We start from the raw sequence: 20,490 nt of genomic DNA on the forward strand, positions 1-20,490 counted from the left end.
CCAGTATTACAGGGGAAAAAAGGTCACTGTGTGGATGAGACCAAGCAAGCACATCAAGCTGCATTTCCCTCAGGAACTCCCAACAGGACATTTACTGTGCAGGTTATGGCAGTGAAAGGACAGTCTCACAAGGCATCCTGGAGAGTGAGTCACCTCTGACAGGCCGGATACATGCCAGCAGGGGAAGCTGATGCAAGACATGGCCAGGCATCACCACACAAGCCTCCTGCACCCCATAATCGGGCCTTTTCTGTGCCCCCCCCCGCTCTGGCTGCTGGAAGCCTGCTGTGTTGTTTTCTAGGGTGATACTGTGGAAAGAAACCTCAATTTAGTTCAAAATTCTGCAAATTAATTTGAAGCCAATGTCTTGTTCAGTATTTTTAATACACTGGAGAAAAGAACATGTAATCCCAGCTTTTCCAAAGGCAGAGCAGGAGACTTCAATAACAAAGTTGTATTTCACTTGGCAATCAGAGAAAGCCACCTTTTTCCCCCCAAGTGTCCTTGTTTATTGTTCTGTTTCTAAGAATATGCAGAAGAGACATCTCCAGAGCAGCAGGCACTCTTTCCATAAGATTGTCAAAAATGGAATTCAAAACATTTTGCCAATAGTTAGACAAAATGTGGGCCAATCCCCAAAATGCAAGTCGTGATATCTGACATCAGGAATGTGATGGCATATTGTCCCAGAAAAATAAGACAATGTGTGCAGAGGTTTTAACAAAATTATGTCTAAGATCCTGAAGAAGACGATGCAGATTTAACCCTACAATGCCCGATTTGCATTAAGGACCCATGCAAACCTGTGCCATCCATTCGGTTCAAGGAAGACCCAGGTCCCCTTTGAATCTTGTCTTAATGTGATGCAATGTGTCCAGGCGATGTTTTTAATTACCGTGTTCCTGTTCGCTTCTGTATGGTTCCGTTGTCATCCTTCCAGCAGACACTTACGAATATGACTTCTTCGGGGTTCCCTGTGATCCGCACAAGGACTGCAACTGCTAATGAGGGCCAGGCAGGCCCCCAGCCAAGAAGGCCGCCGATTATCAAGCCAAGAAACATCCAGACTCAGAAACTAATGAGCTGGCAGGGAGACCAAAACAGACTAAGAATGTGGAGCATAGCATGGAGGACACAGGCCACCAAGACAACCTAAGGAGGGAGCACAGTGGGGAGACCAGCTTTCATTCTGTCAGAGCAGAGTATCCACTGTTGCTAACAAATAGGGTGGCAGTGGCAGTGATGGCGCCCACAAACTGAGCTGCTTGTATGGAAGTCTTCATGATCTGGCTGCAGCCCTTCAGGGAAGCGATGTGCAGCCATCGAGGGGTGCATTTGATCCCTGGAGTCTCTTCTTCCTTAGGGATCCAAAGGTAGGAAAACCAGCTCTCTCCCCTGCATTATTCTCCCCTGACTGGCATGACCCACCCACCTGCCTGCCCTGCCCGCTACTCCCAGGCCAGCATGAAGTTCATCCCCTGCTTTGCCCCCACCCCGACAGATGGTGCTTTCATTCGCCCAGTCAGACTTCCCTTCGGTTTAGGACCCAGGCACTGGGCCAGGTGTGGGGAACTGACTCCTTGAGGGTATGTACTGCGCTGGAAGAGGGGCCGGGGAGACCGCCACAGGGATGGACGCTCTAAGGGAGCATGGCAGACTTCACTGGCACCAGAGATTCAAGTCGTCCTGTTCTGCCTTGCCACCTGCTCTGGCAGAGTCGTCTTGATCTGAGATTTTATTCCACAATTGCTTCAGACATATGCCTTGGGGCAGAGACGGGCAGACACTCACCAGAACTGGTTCCTCTTCCTGGGCACACAGCGAAATCTAGTTGCGAAGCCCCCTTTCATCTTGATGACAGACTCACTTTCACAGCCACTTTAGGGTGAAGTGGGGGAGGGAGCTATGAATGAGGATGTCTTCTCCATTCCCATTGTCTCTCTCTCTCTCCTCCTCCCTCCCTCCTCCCTCCTCCCTCCTTTCCTATCTGCTAGCTGGATGATGCACTAAGGTGAACTTGAAAGCATATTTAGAAGATGGTAGAGCTTCAACCCAACAGGAGCCTTAGTTCTAGGTCAGCGTTCCTGAAATCAGAGCCTGAGCCAATGGTCCCCGTGCATGGAGTTTAGTGACAGAATGCTTCAGGAGAAAACTGCAAAGGAGGGAGAGAAGCACAAAAAAGCAAGGGAAGAATCTCAGCACATAGGTAGCTTGAGGGGAAGCTCAGCCCTGGCTCCCACAGGGAGATCTGCCTAGAACTCCATTCAGTGGCTCTGAGGAGCTGGACCCACTTGAGACCAAAAAGCCAGGCACTGGTGCCCTCGTACCAGTCAACTGTTGGCTATGGGCAGCCCTCAGGCTACATACGCTCTTGGGTATGTGTGGGAGAGTCCGCCAACTCCGGGCAAGAGTCTGGTTAATGGTGCAGCTGTGAGCAATTAGCAGCTACAGGATGGGTGCATCTGCCTGGGAAAGTGAGAGTGGGGAAGAAGGCTGGGAGTAGCAACCACAATGGCCCTGAATGACTGTGTGGTGCTGAGCCCCTGCTGCTGGTCTCTGGGCTCTGAATGAGAAGAATCCTTGTACTGTACAAGCCTGGACTAGCCTTAAACTTGGGTTTCTCAGAATGACAGCAAGCTAGGCCTTCCTTAACCAGTCTCGAGCCATGACCCACAGCTCAGAAGTTGGTGTATTATCCTGGCATGCACTTAGGGAACTTGAGGCAAGAGGATCGATAGTTTGGTTCCACCCTGGGCAATTTAGTAAAACCCAAATTAAAATAAGTATAAAGGGCTAGAGATGTAGCTCAGTAGTAGGACGCCCCTGGGTTTGAGCCCCAGGACCACCAAAAAGAAAAAAATGAACTACATTCAAATTTTAAAACTTGAGCACTTCAGAGTCACTGTTTGTTAAGAAAAATGAAAACCAAAGCCACACACTAGGAGAAAATATTTTCAAATTATATACCTGATAAAAATTTTGTGTCTAGTACATATATTAGAAACTCTTAAAATTTAATAAAAAGAGGTTAACTCAATGTTTAAAAGCAGGCAAAAAAATTAATAATCACCTCATCAAGGAGCATATACAAATGACCTATCAGCATATGAAAATATATTCAACATCATTTGTTATCAGGAAAACACAGATCAAAACCACAAGATAGCACTTCATACCCATGAGACAGCTAGAGAATCAAAAAGGGCGACAGTGACAGGCTTGGTGAGGACAGGAGAAAGCAGAACTCCCACACAGTGCTCGTGGGGAACATAAAATGGTGTGGCCACTTCGAAAAATAATTTGGCAATTCCTTAGAAAGCTTACACATAAGTTTACCATTCCACCCAGAAATTCCACTCCTCTATATGTACTCAAGAGAAGTGAGAAGATATGTCAACACAAAAGATTTGTACATAGTGAGTGTTCCTTGAAGCATTATTTCTGGTAGCCTCAAAGTGGAAACAACCCAAATATCTACCAACAGACGAGTGATAAGTAAAATACAGTCTAGCCACACGATGGAACATTATGCAGCAATAAAAAAGTACCAAGTACGGGATGCATGTTCCAGTGTGGGCAATGCTTAGAAACATTGTGTCTGTTAAAAGAAGGCAGATAAAGACAACATAGTGTGTGCTTTCATGTGCATGAAATATTTGCAAGAGGCAAACCTAGAGAGAAAAAGTAGATTCACATTTGTCTGGGACTGGAGGAAGAAGTGGCCAGTGATGGCATATAGGCACCAGGGATCCTCAGGAGGTGCTGGGGATGTTCTAAGGCTGGATGGCAGTGAAGGTTGCATACAAATCAGTAGGTAAATTTACTAAAAAAAAAATCTCTGAACTGTATGCTTAAAACAGGTAGATTTTATAGTATGTAAATTGTGCTTCAATAAAGGTGTTTTAATAAAAGCCTTCTGCATACATATCTCCATCTCCAAGTCTATTTCCAGGAAACCTGATGGAGGACAACATATATTGCATTTTAACAGAAATGCCTATTACTTTTTATCTCTAGCCAAATTTGAGAAAATTGCAGTTTCACGATGAAAAGCCCAAAGTGCACTCGAGCACACAGAGCTCCTTCCACTTTCCGAGCTCCCCCTTTCCATCAGAGCCACTGTCGCTGTCACCCTCCACTGGCACCACTTCTGGACCCAGCACTGCAGTTCCCTCCCATGGAGAAAATCACTGCTGCCCACACAAAGCCGAGTTAAGGGGGCCATCACTTTTAATTACGAGTTGCCCTTTTAAATAGACATCTGTGTTTGGCGTTGTCAGAATTCTTTGATGGACAAAGGCCAGATAGCTGGAGGTGTGGACAGGGCTGGTAGAAATTACCTATGTTTGGTGGGGAGTGAGAGGCGATGGGTTGGCAGGAATGAGCCCATGAGACAAGCTAGAAAATGGAGAAGGCGAGGGGAGGGGGGAGATGAGTTGATAAACAAGGACTCGGAGTTCATCCCCACAAGGCTGGCTGCGCATTGCTCAATGTTGCGAGACACTGACTTCTTAGAGGTTTGCAGTAACAGCTCGCTCGAGCTGGAAATGGCTGTGAACGTGCATGCTACCCGAGGGTGAGCTTGTAAAAAAGAGTTCTGTGGCATCCTTGCCTTGCTGACAGGTCTGGGACATGGCATGTTCCTTTGGGGTGGCTGAGTCTGAGCCCTGGCAGCCCTGCCCCCATACTACTCTTACCCACTGGACCAATCATCGGCTGTCCCATCTCCTCCCCCCTCCCTCCTCCCTCATGCCCAAAGTCCATGACTCAGGCATTACACCATCCCCTTTCCTCTGCCTGGAATGTCATTTTGTTGTTCACTCATTCCCCAAATATTTATTGAGCATCTACCAAGTGCTAACAGGGCTGCCCTGGGGCTAAGCTCTAGTACAAACAAGCCAGGAATAACAGCCCCCACCCACAAGAACCTCTCAGATGTCCAAATTAGGTCTCTGTTGTGCTGTGATGTTGTGTAAAGGAAAATGTGGAGAACAAAGATGGAACATGGACCAGAAGGAGAGTCCAGGAGGCTTCCAAGCAGAGGGGATGCTTATCAGGTCTCTTAAAAGGACAGTGGCCCAAGGGCCAGGTATTAGATTTCATGGGAAGAAGCAAATGCAGCAATTTAAGCAAAGCTCCAGAGCACTGCTGTCCACTAGAAGACCCTAACACGATAACATTTTTCTAAGTCCACGTGATCCAGCAGGGTGGTCACTATTAGGCATTTGAAACGTGGTTAGTGAGAAAGGGAGTTTCAACTTTTATAGCATTTTTATTCGTTTTCATTTAAATTGCAATCTGAGCAAGTGGCTAGCAGCTACTGGAGTGGAGAGCACGGCCCCTGAGACACAGCACAGCAGGGCCTTTTTGGATCAGTGTCAGGCAGCACTGCATTGCTCGAGGAACAAGTGTAGGGGGCCCATGAGCTACTGCCGGAAACAGAAAAGAGGCCAAATCCCAGAGGAGCCTGGCAGCATGAAAACAACACTATTCACCCACCCAGTGAGCTAACCAGACCACTCTCTGTCTTCCCGCCATTCCCTGAGTCCAACAGTTACAACACCCACCACATGTGGTTGGTAAGAAAGGGGACATGTCCTGGGTACCATGAGCAACTGGACAGGGGAAGCCCCAGGATAAGGAGGTGGCACCACTTGTTTTATTGTTGTCTCTACATGCAAGCCCACAATTACCTGATCTTCAGACGTTTTAAGAGAAACCAGAAATCATGACTTCTTCTGTGAGATCTTTCAGTGTTTGAATGTTGGATACATTTTCTAATCTGCAGGTCATAGAAACGTAGTATTGGGGCCAGACTTTGGTCCTTCAACTATAAGTGTGCAGCCAGTACTCCCCTTCCTACCTCTTCTTGTAGCACCTGTCATTCTGTATAGCATGCACCCCCATTTATAAAGCCCATCTCTCCAAAATGAGCTCACCACGCCTCAAGGATATGGTCCAAAGTCTTACTCATTCATCATTCCTGGGATCCAGTACCACACCCTTACATGCGCTGTGTTTTTTAGGTGTTTGTTGAATGAATCAATGACCTCATTCATGTGTGCATTGATTTTGCAGGCCATGTGGGGGCTTAACGAGGCAGCAGCAAAGGAGTTAAAAGGCAGGAAATGAACTAGGCTTTGGGATAAAGCCCCATTAATTGCCATCTTACCAGAAATCCTCTTCCCTGCAAATTTGCGGGCTGCAAATTAAGATCTGAATTGTTGTTTTGAGCGCAGCTTTCTCCAAACCACAGATTTGCAAACACTTCTCTTCCCGGTAGTTTGAGGTCTCCCAACAGTCTTGTGCTATTAAATCTTGCTGAAAAGTGGACTGAGACCACTAGGTCTCTTATGAAAAGTAGCAGACTTGGGGGTGGCTGGTGTGGGATTTAGCATGATGCTTCTGCCCCTGTCCCCAGGGAAAGAGCCCTGCCTTAAGGAGCCCCTGGGGGAAGGAGAATCTCTGACCTCCCTCAAGTGACCTCCCCCAGAGCTGCAGCATGGGGGCAGGAGACCCAGCCTGGAGTCCACATGTGGCCTCCAAAAGTAGGGGATCCCAGTCCATGACCCCTTGTTTGTTCCACTCCGCATTCCTCTGCGCTTCCCTTGCTCCAGGCATTGACTGGATGCACAGCTTCCTGAAGCCAGGTGAACCTCCGCACAGCTCGAGACACAGCTCGAGTCACACTCGAGCCTGAACCAAGAAAAGCCACAAGGGGACTTCTAGAGGATGACAGGGTGGGATGACAAGAGACACAACCATGCTGATCTACCCACGCAGCCAGCCAGCCCAGCAAAAACCCACAAACCTCTGCTGTTAAGGCACCAATGAGGAAACCGAAGCTCAGGGTTCTCGAGCTCTGTGTTCAAGGGCAAGCCGGGACTCCCCAGCCCGCCCCTGTGTGCTCAGCCTTTTCTCACACCATGGTGCCCTTTGTCAATCCACATATCTGAGCACACCACAGTGTTCTCTCCAAGTCACTGATGACAAAGGCCATTCTTCATAGAGGATATAATCTGCTAAAATCTCCCGCATTCCAGGGTAAAAGCACCCATATTTCACCAAGTGGGTTAATCACAAACATCAGCGAGGCAGTAGCAAGACAGACAGAGGTTGGAAGGCAGCCTCACCAGCAGAAGAAACTTGCAGAATAGGACCCACTTTGCTTGCTCTGTTCATCCAACAACAAAAACATCTCAAAAGCTTACAACATTAGCGCAACTCTTTTAAATACCTAGATACAGAAAATATTCTCTTTCAATCAATGAGCAATTTATTTAGGAAAGATAATTGATGAGTCATTTATATTAGTCCCCAGTGTCCAGCACCACCATCATTGAGATGAAATGCCGGGGACAGTGAGTTCCCTTAATTACTCTTGTGTGTATGGCATGTTGCAGGGAAAGAAAACATAATGCAAAGTGCTTATACAGTTCAGCAGCATAATAGCTTGATGAAGATTTCCAAATTTTTCAAAATGTCATTTCTTTCCAAAAGATGGATTATTTCTGTTGGGGTTTAGTCTACCTAATTATCCCTGCCTTGATTACTTAACTACTCCAGATATTTCATCCCCACCACCACCACCACCCATGTTCTTACCGTGTTCGGTGTTAGAAGAACCGAGGCAGCTTACTAGCGAAGAGTAGGTCAGTGAGGGTGGGAGTGAGGGTTCCATCAGATGCTGGGAACCTCTCCAATCAGCACCCAGGCTGGCTGTACCTCTGCCCATTTGGAATAGCCAGGGCTTGTCAGGCCTCCTGCAGCCAGAACACTGATTGCATCTTCTAGGCCTGGGCCCGCCCCACCCCCACCTGGAGGTGTTCCATTCCCCTTGCTCTGTGTGCTACTCTTGACTGAGGGCTCCCCCTTTCTCTAGAGGAGTACTTTTCCAACTGCATCCTGGAGGGAGGGCTTGTTAAACTAAAGTGCCAGGGCCCCACCCTCGTATCTGAGCCCGGGACCCGAGAATCTGCATTTCTAACCCTTTCTGAGGAGGAATACCTGTGCTTCCCATCCCAGGACCACTCTTGGAGTACACTGCTCTAAGACTTTTTTTCTTTTAAAACTAATGTACAGATTTAGTGTTGTGGTTAGTGACTGTGTTGCGCGAGAAATTGGGATCTAAGAGCATTTATTTATCTTTGTGAAAGGGCTGTCCAGGGTCCAGATCTGGGTTCAATGAGCAAAATAACTACCTAGGCAAAAGGCAAGGAGGAGCTCACCGTGGAGGAGAGGGTGGGAAGAAAGCGGGAGGGAGGGAGGGAGGGAGGAGGAAGAAAGGGACGGGAGAGGACAGAGGCAAAGGAGAAAGGGGGAGGGGCGAGAAGGGACGAACAGACTCGCAAGGAGGGAAAGAACAGTTTCTAGAGCATCCCTGGAAGGTGTGCTTCTGTACAGGCTGGGAGAGGACTGGACTAAGAGGACTGGTTTTTCTGCGCAGGCCCCTGTCGCGCGGGTAGCAGGGGTCGTCATTCTTCACTTCCTCGAGGCGCTGGGCACAGGGCAGGCCTGGAGACCAGGGCTTGCCCCGGGAGCACCTGTCACGCCAGGGAGGGAGGCCCGCGCCCTTTGGCTGATCCCAAAGGGAGGAGGGAAAGGGACGGGAGAGGACAGAGGCAAAGGAGAAAGGGGGAGGGGCGAGAAGGGACGAACAGACTCGCAAGGAGGGAAAGAACAGTTTCTAGAGCATCCCTGGAAGGTGTGCTTCTGTACAGGCTGGGAGAGGACTGGACTAAGAGGACTGGTTTTTCTGCGCAGGCCCCTGTCGCGCGGGTAGCAGGGGTCGTCATTCTTCACTTCCTCGAGGCGCTGGGCACAGGGCAGGCCTGGAGACCAGGGCTTGCCCCGGGAGCACCTGTCACGCCAGGGAGGGAGGCCCGCGCCCTTTGGCTGATCCCACTGCCTGGAAACGAGCCAGACTCGGCTGCCTTTGAAAGTCTGTTCCTTGGAGCAATCCCGGCTCCCTAGGTTTAATTGTCTCCTCTCTTTTTTTTCTGGTTTATGAAGCCGCCCCGCCTGAAGCCCGCCCCTTACGCAGTGGTCGGGAAAGGTGGGAGGAGCGCAGGCAGCTCGCTAGGGGAGAGCCGGTTCCTATTTCTCGGTTATAAAGAAACGTTTGTTGGGAGCTGATGAATTGCGGCGGGGCTGGGGCCGGCGGGACGTGCACCTGGGATGCTGTCCGTTTAGGCATCAAACGTGGCCACAGATTTTGCCTGGCGCTTGGGGAGACAAGGGGCAGGGGGAGGGGTGGGGTCAGCCCCTGCCCCTTCGCGGTTGAAAGCCTCTGAGACCTTGCTTCTCAAACAGCTGTCGGCCAGCAGCAGCTTCACCTGGGAGCTTGTTAGAAACGCAAATCTCAGCCCTGCCCAGATCTAGGGGCATCGGAATCTTTTATTTTAATGAATCTTATTTAAGGGAAACTTTGAGAAGTTGGACCGAGGGGGTCTGTGGCGCAAAATAGGTTAAGAGCCCTGATGTCAGACGAGGAAAGGCGGGGGTGGGGTGGGGATAAAGACTAGTCCCGGATTTGGAAGGGGGAGTGGAGGATTGACGCTGAGGCTTGCCTGGGTGGAGGACGGAGAAATTACCAAGTGGAAAGAGGGGAGTAGTGTGACCCCGGGAGTTACCTAGGCCTCGGAGGGCCCAATTTGTCTGGGGAGGGGAGGAGTGGAAGAGGACTGGGAATAAGTCCCCATTCCCAGGGGAGGTGGGATGTTGCCCACTGTGACGTTTTGCTCCTCCTGCTGCCAGCTCCTGAGACCCAGATGTCGAGGTAGGGACAAAGGGCAGAAGAGAGGACAGCAGTGTCTGCAGCTGAGGCACCAAGTGGTGTAGGTAAGAGGCACCTGGAAATTTGACACGTGGTGAGTAACATTTTCATGCAGGAAGAGAGAGAAGTCACGTGGTCATAAAAGTGTGCCCTGACATCTGCACGGTCACCCAGAGAACACTCCTGTCCTGGAGTGCCTGGGAAGCCGCCTTGGCTTGGGTTGCAGTATCCTGTCAAGGCCCAGGCTGTACCCAAGAACCTGCCTGCTCTCCAGTTTCTGTGCTCACGGAGGGGGGCCGAGGGGAGCAGGTAATCCACAAAGAAATTATTAGGATTTGCCATAAGCTCCCTTCTGGGCCCCATCTGAGCCTCTCTTGCTCTCACTTCCTGTCTGCCCTGCTGGAACATGATGGCAGTGAGGAGGAAGTGACATGTTTGCAGACTGTCCTCCAGGGCTGCTTCTTCTGGCCTGGTCAGCCATTTCAGGCATGGAGCAGACCAACCCATGGCAGAGACACACCTATCAAACTCCTGCTTAGCCCAAGTTGATAGGGGAATTACAAGGCTGGAAGATTTCACTGGGTGCCACTGTCTCTGCAGACTGTTCCAATCAATTGAGTCTGTCAAAACAGTGTGTATGTGTGCATGTATTTATGTGCTTCTTCATCTTCTTCCATAAAGGTTTCCAAGTGATTTGCAGAAATTATAGTAAGTTAAACTAAAATAGTAAAATAAAAATACAAAAGTCATGCTCAGTTCCTGCATAGATGAACATGAGTAGTCAAGAGTGGCCGGAATGGTAGCACGTAATAGGAAAGACACATCAAGTTCAGCCCTCAGCCTGGGAAAAAGAAGCCCAAGGAGAGGACATAACTGTGGCTCAGCCACAGTTTGGCTTTGTGGTGAGGGTGGGGTGGGAGATGGTGACCGTAGTCTAGAGCTACAGTTACTGATGTGAACATCTATAATGGTTCCACCTTGTTCCACTTCTGTCGGGACCACTCCAGTCACACTCTGCTCAGTTCTAAAAAATCTCTTTGGAAATGTCACTGGCAAACAACACCTTCAGAATGATCACGAACACGCAACTTGGAGCAGACTAGATGCCAGCCCCTGTGTCCAGTACCAGAGGGACACAGTCACGGGAGATGTGGTACTGTTCTTTGGAAGCATACAGCCTAATGGGTGAATCAGATGGTGGCGCACGCCTGTAATTGCAACACTCGGGAGGCAGAGGCAGGAGGATTACTGTGAGTTCAAAGCCACCCTGCACTACATAGTGAGTTCAAGGCCAGTCTGAACTACATAGTAAGACCCTATCTCAAAAAAAAAAGAAAAGAAAAGAAAAAGAAAGAAACCCACAGGAAAAAAGAAGCTTTCTACAGCCTGTAGAATCTTGGAGGAAATTATGAAACAGTTTGGACTGGGTAACATTCATTACTCTCAGCAGCTGAGAACTGAGGACCTCCATCTCAAAGGGGGAATCCAAGCAATCCATCACCACAGACCACCTATCTCCAAAAACCTGATAGCATAAACAGAAGGTAGACAAATATTCTTCCGAGAATGTCAGCACCTTAGTCTCTGTGATTCTATTGACTCTCCCTGCATGGTTACAAGATAGCTACTACTGTTCTTACCTACATATCTATATTCTACAAAAGCTTTCCCAGGAACGCACAACAAAAGTCTGCTGTGGTCCCACAATATGGTCCATTATCTGGAATAAGGGTTGGATTAGTCCATCAATGATGTCTGCCATGGATGAATTTTAAGTTTCCGGTTTGGCTGGTAAGGCTGTAGAGAAAAAGGAGCCCTTCTACATTGTCAGTGGGAATGTAAACTAGTACAACTACTACAGAAATCGTTATGGAGGTTCTTTAAAAGACCAAACCTACAAATTCCATTTGTCCCAGGTATACCTCTTCTGGATATCTTCCTAAATGAGTTAAAGATATCAGAGCACAGTGATACATGCACACGTGTGATTATGATGGCACAACTCACAATAGCTAAATCTTGGAAGCAGCCTATATGCCCATATGTCCCTCAACAGATGAATGGATACATACAATTTCTCCATTTATTTGCTGATTCTTTATGACCTTATGAATATATGACTTTACATATACATATATACATCAGTCATAAAGAATAAATTTGAATTATTTGTAAGACAATGACTGCAGCTTTCAACCATAATGTGAAGTGAAATAAATTAGACATAGGTTAAATATCACATGATTTCTCTTATAAGAGAAATTCAATGTATAAATTATTTAAAGTGAATAATAAAAGTTAGATGATAAGAAACAGGGAGGTAGACTATGTGGAGATGGGAAGGGAATTGCAGATGGAGGGGAGAGAAGAGGGAGGAAGGAGAAGAAAGGGAAGTAGAAAGGATCAAGATGCAATATGTGTGTGTACCAATTCCCCACGATAAATGTGTTCATTATGTATCACAAACATATACCAATAAAAAAAGGAAAAATTGTCAGGTCTGGGAACTTGAATGGATGGTGGTGCCATCCATGGAGACAAGAAATAGCCGGGTGCCAGGTGGCAGTTGCTGAGTTCAGCTTTGGACACTTTGAGAAGCCCATGAAATGTTCACAGAGATGTCATGTAGAAAACTCCGTGGTGAAGTGTTACAGTGCAGCTGGGAGATTCGTGCCAAGCCATGGACTTTGGTGTCACCGGCAGAGAAGCAGGCATAGAAGTCCTGGGTGTGGGTGAGGTCCCTCAGGGATGCTGTGCAGAGCCAAAAGCTGGCGGTGGACACCAGTTGGGCTGTTAGGCAGGAACTTGGTGGAAAGAGAGAAGTATGGAGGAACAATAAGAATTAACAACCAGAGAGACCAGTGGAAAACTGGGACCTACTCTTAGTGGACAGACTTAGGAGGCGGGGGAGGAGGCAAGAGGCAGCAGACCATGCACCAGTGCCCCCACTCATCCCTGCCACCCACCTCTGAGCTCCCCTGGAACCCTAGGGCCATTCCACTGTAAGCCAGAAGCTTCCACCTTGAGCGCTGGGCCTCTGCCCTCCATGAGGCTTTCTCTGGCCCATTGGACACTGTTTCACCCAGTGCCAGCACAAAGATGCCAGCCACCAGCCCCCCAGGCATCTCTTGACCTGGGGAGACAGGAGCTACTGGGTAAATGTAGACACCAGCCCTGGCATATGTGCATGATCTTTTGTGGTCCCCACCTGCTGCTCCCCTGTGAATAGCAACTTAGAAAGAAGCCTTCCTCAAAGTAGCCTCCTAGGAGTGTTTGAACTCACTGCTTAATTCTTGAAACCTGATAGAAACTGAGTCAGAGGCTGGGAGTGCCCAACCCACAGCCTTCAGACAACTGGGTGATTGTATGACTCACCCAAATTGCTGGGGCTCAGCCTACGCTAACATCCATTCAATAAGCTTTTGATTATTCATAATTGCTTTGACCTTCTGTGCTGCAGCTTCTTTGAGTTCCGTTGAAATCAGAGATGACTCACACTGACCTTTGTGAGATGAGCTTCTGAGCTTACAAAGTAGAGAGCTACACCAGGATGTAGACAGACCACCAAGGTAAACATCCCCCCGAGGGAAGCTGAGACCAGCCAGCCTTGTTCTGGTCACAGTTCTGCCCCACTGTGTCTCATGTGCCACTTGAATTGTATGGACTCAGGCCTTGACATCAATAGGATTGTGGACTCAAAGCATTGGAAGGAGACTAAGAGATTTCCTGCCCAGTCTAAGGTCCTCAAGGTGAGATTGTGAAGGATCAAAAAGGTTGAAGAACTCACCTTCAGGTAGATAGAGAATGAATGGGTCACGACAAGTCCCCAGGGCAATGTCCTTTGGACCATATCCCAGTACTGGATGCTTATACCAGTGCACCTTGATTCAGAGGTTTGAGAATCATCTTTGACTTCATGCTCTGCTTTCCAGGCACCACTGGGCATGGACTGGGCCAACAGAACTTTGCTGGGCACAGTCCAGACAGCTGCAGTACCATATTGGAGTGAAGCTCCTGTAGCTCTCAGGCTGGCGCTGTACACTGGTGCCTCTCAGCTATGAGGTCTCAGGGGCATTCACCTTCTTACAGCCCCATTAAGCACTGTCCTAATGGGGTGCTCTGTGGTGGCCCCACCCCCAGCTCCACTGGGCACTGCCTTGGTGGCAACTCTCAGTGGCAGCCCTTCCTCCGTGACAGTCCTCCATCTGAGTCCCATTCTTCCAGGGCTCCTGCACTCTGTGTGCCTGCAGAGATAGCACCATGCTTCTGCCACCAAATTTACCCCAGTGCCTGCTTGAGTCCACTCAAGCCACAGCTGGTATGACTAAGGAGCACAGGGTGCAAAAGCTCAAAGTGGCCCTGGGAAGCAAGCCCAGAAGTGCTGTGGGCACCTGGTTCTCTCTTTGGAAACTATTCTGCCCTCAAGGCCCTGGGACCCTGGGTATGGGCATCTGTGAAATAGCTTCTTGACTATCCTTCCATTGTCTTGGTGAGCAGTTCCTGGCTTCCAGTTAGGTAAGCCACGTCCCTGGCCATACCCTTCACAGCCTCACCAAAGCACATTCTTGTTCTTCACGCAGCCAGGCTGAGAATTTTCCAAAGCTTTAAATTCTGCTTCCTTTTGATGATAAAGGCCATCTTTAATTCTTTTCTCTCTTCTTACCCTTACTATAAATAATAGAGAGCCAAGCAATGCCCTGAACACTTTGCTTAGAGGATTTTCCTGCCAAATATCTTAGTTCATCACTCTTAAATTCTGTTTTCTACAAAGTATCAGGACACGGACACAAAACAGCCAAATTCCTTGCCACTGTGTAACAAGGAAGGCCTTTCCTGCAGTTTCTAATCGCTTGCTACTCTTTTCCATCTGAGATCTCATCAGAATGGCCTTTGCTGTCCATATTCTGACCAACCTTTTGATCTTGGCTATCATAGCCTCATAAGAGCTGAGGAGAGGTGGGGGGTTTACAGAGGCTTCTCTGTAGGGATTAGAATACCAAAAGAGATGGATTGTTAAGGGGAAAAACAGGTTAGGGAGGGAGGGAGCTCTACTGAAAACATTTCTTTTTTCCTTAGAAAGCAGATTGATCCGTTACATCTATACCTCACTTCTCAGCACCAATTTCTATCTTAGTTCATTTGTGCTGTTCTAACAAAAAAATGAAGTTGGGTGATTTATAAAACGCAGAAATTTATTGCTCGAATTTCTGGAGGCTGGGAAGTTCAAGGTCAAGGTGCCCACAGTTCAGTGCCTGGTGAGGGCTTGGTCTCTACTTCCAAGATGGCGCCACCTTGTTAGACACTCCAGAGGAAGCAACGACAGCTGTGTGTCTTCATATGGTAGAAAGAATGGAAGGGCAGAAGGAGTGGAAATGACTAATGCTGTGTCTCCTCTCATGGAAGGAGGTAGAAGGGCCAAAAAGGCCAAATGCCACATGAACCCTCTTTTATAAAAGCCTTAATCCCATTCATGAGAAAAGAGCTCTTGTGACCTAATTACCTCTGGGCAGCTTGACCTCTTAATTCCATCGCACTGGAGAACAAGTTTCAGCATGAATTTGGGAGGATCACGAATATTCACATCATAGCAAATATCTCTTCTCATGGTGTTATCATGAGGATAAAGTACTATATAACAAGTGAATACTCAGCTCAGTATCTGACCAGAAGTAGGGACTAAGTAAATGTTACTTACAGTTAAACAGGTGTCAACAAGTTCATCAGATGCAAGTTTTGTGCCTCGCCCTCCACTCTAACCTTACTATCTTCCTGAGTCTTGACACAAAAACCTTTTAATGTCAAGGACAATGTAATAGGTGCAGTAAGTACCTCAGCCTACCTAGGAGGTCACATGCCAGCTGCTCTTTTAATCCCTCTCCCTAAGAGCTCTTTCTGGTACAGCAGCATGCCCCAGCCATGTCTGGGACATGTTAGACATGCCAAGTGCTTAACATCTTCCAGATCAGCCCTCATATAATGAAGGCCTAGGGCTGGTGGATAAATGCTCTGATTTTCTTAAGCTCAGTGGGACAGTTTTGAGGCATGCTCCACACGGTCCCGGAGAAGGTCTCTGAGAAGGCCTCTCTCTGAAGGGTTAAGCCCCAATGCCCAAAGTAGAAATCTGCCCAATAAAGCACCTTTGCTGGATTTCCTATCTCTCCTATTTTACTTCTCACTATGCTTCCTTAGCTCACTTTCCAAATAAACTATTTGCACTGGGACTCTTATCTCAGGGTCTGCTGCTAGGGCAGCCCAAATTAAGACCAAGAGCAACAGGTGGAAGGGAACCACACAGAACTTGGCTGAATCCAAGCTGAGATTCCCTTGCCTGAGAAGGCCCAGAGAGCTGAAAGACTTGACACCAGGTGTCAGGGTGCTTCCTGGAGAGAATCAGCCTCAGGGAACAGAGAATGGCGCGCAGCCATGTGGCCCAGTGCCAGAAAGCAGAGCTACTTCTGAGGACAGAGCAATCTGTCACTAAAACCAGCCTCCTCCTCCTTGGCCCAGTAGAGGCCAGTCTGTCCCACAGGCAAAGGGATTTAGAGACAGAGCAAGGAAAATCTAAACTACTACAACAATGAAGCACCTCACCCCCACAGTGCTGATGGCCATAGAGAAGGCAAAGATGAACCGAGGGCTTCCTCAACCCTGGACACCATCTGACTACTCTAGTGACAGTGCCTGGCCCCAACTGCTATCCCACCTACATTGCAGGCGGACATGAGAGTAGTTTTTCATGTCTCTATCTCCAAAAATATCTCCACTTCACACTCATCATGATGCCTATTGTGAAAGAGAGAGAGTGTGAGAGAGAGAATAATGAGTGTTGAAAGGATGCGGAGAAATTAGGACCCTGTGCAACGCTAGAGGGAATATAAAATGGTACAACTACTGTGGAAAAGAGTGCTGCAGTTCCTAAAAAAAATGAAGTGTAGAAGTACCATAGGACCCAGCAATTCCATTTCTGGATGTATACCTATGTTAGTCAGCTTCCTGTTGCCATAACAAAATGCATGAGGTAATGAACTCACAAAAAGTAAAGTTTAGTTTTTGGCTCACAGTTTTGGAGATCTTGGACCCTAAAATCAGGCGGACCTATTGCTTTGAGCCTCTGGTGGGTGCCAGATGGCAATGTCAGGGAGCTTGTGGAGGAGCAAACTGCTCACCTCATGGCCAGGAAACAGAAGCAGCTCAGGTCTTGCACTCCCCTTGGAGGGCACACCTCCGATGACCTCTCACTAGGTCCCACTCCCCAAGGGTTCCACCACTCTGAAAACACCACCCTAGGAACCAAGCCTTTCACACATGGGCCTTTGAGGCTAATTCAGCATTCAAACTATAGCACTATCCAAAAGAATTTAAAACGGGGGTTTGAATAAATACGTGTACACTCACATCCATAGCCGCAATACTCACAATAGCTAAGATGCAGAAATAATTCAAGTGTCTATTAGTGAATGAATGGATAAACAAAATGTGGTCTGTCTGTGTGATGTTTAACGTTCAGAGCACATGAAGTACTGCAGATACATGCTACAACATGGATGAGCATTGAAGACATTGTGCTAAGTGAAAAAAGCCAGATGCAAAAGGGCAAATAGTGTACAATTCCATTTCTCTGAGGTACCTAGAGTAGTCAGATTCATAGAGACACATAGTAAAAGGGTACTTGCCAGAGGCAGAGAATAGAGCAGAATGGGGAGTCAGTGTTTAAGGGGTACAGAATTTCAAGTTTGCAACTAAATAAAAATGTTCAAAGAATGGATAGTGATGATGGTTGCACCACAATGTGAATGTAGTTGGTGGTACTGAATTATATATTTAAAGTGGGTTAAAACAGTAAATTTTCTGGTATGATTATTTTGCCACAATTTGAAAAATTATACCTTCAGCATCCATGCCACCCACCTTTTCCTCCTGCCTCTACTCATTATGCCTGCTTTCCTGAAGATGTTGGCTCAACACTGGGATTCCTTCTTCTCTCCTTGCACCCAGGAGCTGTCAACCAGTTTGGAATCAAAACTGACTTTTAACACCTGTCTGGGTTGAATTTTCCCTTGACACAGAAGCCAAGGTAGGAATTCTTCTGCAAGGGAGTGAGGATACACTTCTGGTAGGAATAAGAGAGACAGGAGAAGACACTAAGCAGAGATGTGGGCTCATGAGAAATATCAACTTGGTCCTATGGGAAGCTCTAGAATATGGGGCTACTGGAGCCTCACCCACCTTGATGCAAGGAGGGTGGATTTTCTATATCAGCATCAGCCAGCCATTGGCTATTGGCCACCAAAGAGTGAGCCATTCCCTAGTAGGTGGCACCTATGCAAATGAGCTCAACTGTCCAGAGACTGGAGCAGCTAGGAGTTGTTTTCAACTAGCACTCCCAGCCACTAGGAGATGGGTGCACCAGCCCAGTAGAGGGAGCCTGGAGCAGCAGGAACTTCTTCCACATCCTTCTGGAAAGAGGGTTGTAGTCTCTGCCTCTCTTCAACCCTGTACACCTGGAAAAGAGCCACCTCTGTTTAGTAGAAGCAAGTGTCATGGCTGAGTCCTCCCTCTACCATGTATATCATCTGGACAAATGGATTTATCACTCTCAGGCTCAGTTTACACATCTGTGAATTTGATTGGAAAAGAGACAATGGTGGTTATTCTTCTGGATTAACCAGGACTCTCCAAATAGAACTTCTATCTTCCAGTAACAGGCCTGGCCTACTCCTCACATGTGACACAGGCCCAGGCAATCGAAGTACCTCCCTTGACCTCCTTTGTGACCCAAGTAGGACAACCAGAGGCCTTCTCTGGGATTGGTCCAGCTGGAACCAGCAGGGAAGACCCATCACCCCCAGGGGGGTTGAAGCTGGAAAGATACACAGCAGACACTGGCTGTGGCCACATTCCCCACCATCTGTAGGAAGTCTGTCAGCCAGAGGAAAGGGAGACCCACATGTAGAAAAGAGAATGACAGAGAATGCAAAAGAGTTCAACCCATATCCTTTGCATCCCTAGACCCAATCATGCCTATGACCAGATCCATCACTCTGCTTCTCTGGTACAGGGACCAATAAATGTTTTTTGTCTAAATTCATCTGAGCTGAATTTCTCCCACTTGCAAATAGAAGACAGATGCCAAGTATAAGGAATGCCTGCTGTACAGGGTTGTAGGGAGGATTAAATAAGGTAGCATATGCTCAAGGAGGTTTTCAGCAATGGTCATTGTAATTCTCAGGAGGTCAACACAAAACAGGGCAGAGAGCCACTTCCTCTGTCATCTGCTAACAGTATCTCATTGGACCCTCAAGGGGTGAACAGACATCTTTCTCACTCACCCTTCGACTCAGAATTTAACTCAAAAAACACTTTCTGCTGTCCTGACATTGTTTAAGGCCCAATTTCCCCATTAGCCTTCCTGGTACTACTCTTAGAGTTCTTTGCAATTGTTTTATGTTCCTCACTGGCTAGAAGCCAAAATTTTTTGCATGATTTTTTAAATTCTGCAAAATATGCTTCCCTGTGTGGCAGTAGCTCTTCAGTAAGTACATCTTTCCTTCCTCAGTGGGATCCTTTGTGATTGTTGACTTGAAACTGCATTTTAGTTCCTCCAGAGTTCTGGATGGTATCTATGATGTCTCAAAGCACAAGCTCTTGCCTCTGTTTGCCCTAAAGCACTGTTCCAAGTGTTTCTGGGGAGGCTTTGCATTCTGAGCACCTGAGATTCTGCACTCTACTCCCAGCCCAGCCAATCAAAACCTTGGAGACACAGCCCTGGGGGTGGGGTCTGTATCAGCCCTTGGTGATGTGCATAACTCCCTACCCTCAACTGAGAGCCACTCTTTCAAGTTTTTTGGAAGTGGAACAGCTCACTCCTGTGACCCTCATTCTGAGATGAAAAATTCACATGCTTCCAAAATCCCATTTTGCTTCCTCACCACAGTTCCTTCTTGGTTTGAATTAATTCAAGAGTAGCAGTTCCCCTTGTTACTCCTCTGCCTTACAGTAGGTGAAACTGTCAACAAAGCAAGGCTTGACCTTGTCTGGATGCTCTGCTTGCAGCTGACAGGAACTGAGCAAGCCACACAGCTTGTGGTGTCCCCATCCTTACTTTTCTTGCCTCTGGGCCAGCTGTGTGGTCCCAGTCAGGAACCCATCATCAGTTTCCCGCATCTGGCTCGGCAGCCTATAATACGCTGCTCCGACAATATGACTTCTGTTCTCCTAGCGTTTGATCTCCACCCACATGGTTTCCAACACAGCCCCACCCTCAGGATTGTGGATTTCCATGTGGGTGTAAATCTTTTTATCATGTGCAGATGCTCCACCTCCCCTTCTAATGGTTTCTTTTTAACAAGGTCAACCTTCCTATGTCTGCCCCACCCACAGTCCTCTGCTGAGGATGTTCCTTCTACTCAAGTAACTTTGGCTACAGATAATTGAACTAGTATTTTAGCTTAGGTCCTCCCACAAGCAGAAAATGAGACAAAGATTCATATGAGGTATTTAGGAAGTAACTCCAAGCTGCACCAGCAACAGAGTGTCAAAAATGACACAAGGAAGACAGTTGGTGCTCCGTGCATTGACAAACATGACACCACTGTGCATACCTGGAGATCAGAGTCACCGGAGACATGCCTAGAAGACAAGCCTTGCAGTTATCCCACCCCAGAGGCAAAGGAATTGAGGTGTTTGCACTCTCACTCTTATCATACACTGGGCAT

Source organism: Fukomys damarensis, unplaced genomic scaffold (assembly GCF_012274545.1).
Source record: "Fukomys damarensis isolate Sample0158 unplaced genomic scaffold, DMR_v1.0_HiC HiC_scaffold_39, whole genome shotgun sequence".
Lineage (NCBI taxonomy): Eukaryota > Metazoa > Chordata > Mammalia > Rodentia > Bathyergidae > Fukomys > Fukomys damarensis.